General features: G+C 47.2%; 1 protein-coding gene across 2 annotated transcripts in view; it reads left to right on the top strand.

Moving 5' to 3' along the window:
• prdm2a (PR domain containing 2, with ZNF domain a) overlaps window positions 1-196 on the top strand; it is a 7,621-nt gene extending 7,425 nt beyond the window's left edge. For both annotated transcript variants that reach the window (XM_019887918.1, XM_019887919.1), the window contains exon 4: window positions 109-196. The gene's annotated coding sequence lies outside the window, so the exon portion shown is untranslated. The remainder of the gene's footprint in view (window positions 1-108) is intronic.
• Window positions 197-326: the final 130 nt, after the last annotated feature.

Here is a 326-nt window from a genome sequence, read left to right as displayed (position 1 = left end):
CCACCCCCCGCTGCTAAGAAAATAAGGACTACTGCGATGTATATTCCATTTCAATTTGATGCTATTGAACCAACCGGTTGGTTAACGGATGCTGTATCCCCCTTTTAGGACGGTGCGCACCCTTGACACCTCTTCACCCAGCTAAGGCTTGATGTCCATTACACTGTACAAGAGATGACTGAACGAAGGACGGGAGAGAGAAAAAAAAACGAAACTACGACTGCGAGTAGAGAGACTATGTGATGGCTGCCGCAGTTTAGAGTTCGGTACGGTCCTCCGCTTTGTCGACTTTTCCGTTTTACGTCCTGGATTTGCACTTTGAAGTT

The sequence above is a fragment of the Hippocampus comes genome, unplaced genomic scaffold, assembly GCF_001891065.2.
Source record: "Hippocampus comes isolate QL1 unplaced genomic scaffold, H_comes_QL1_v1.1 scaffold14, whole genome shotgun sequence".
NCBI lineage: Eukaryota > Metazoa > Chordata > Actinopteri > Syngnathiformes > Syngnathidae > Hippocampus > Hippocampus comes.
Note: the sequence above shows the minus strand (reverse complement) of the source record. Positions and strands in the feature narration are given on the sequence as shown.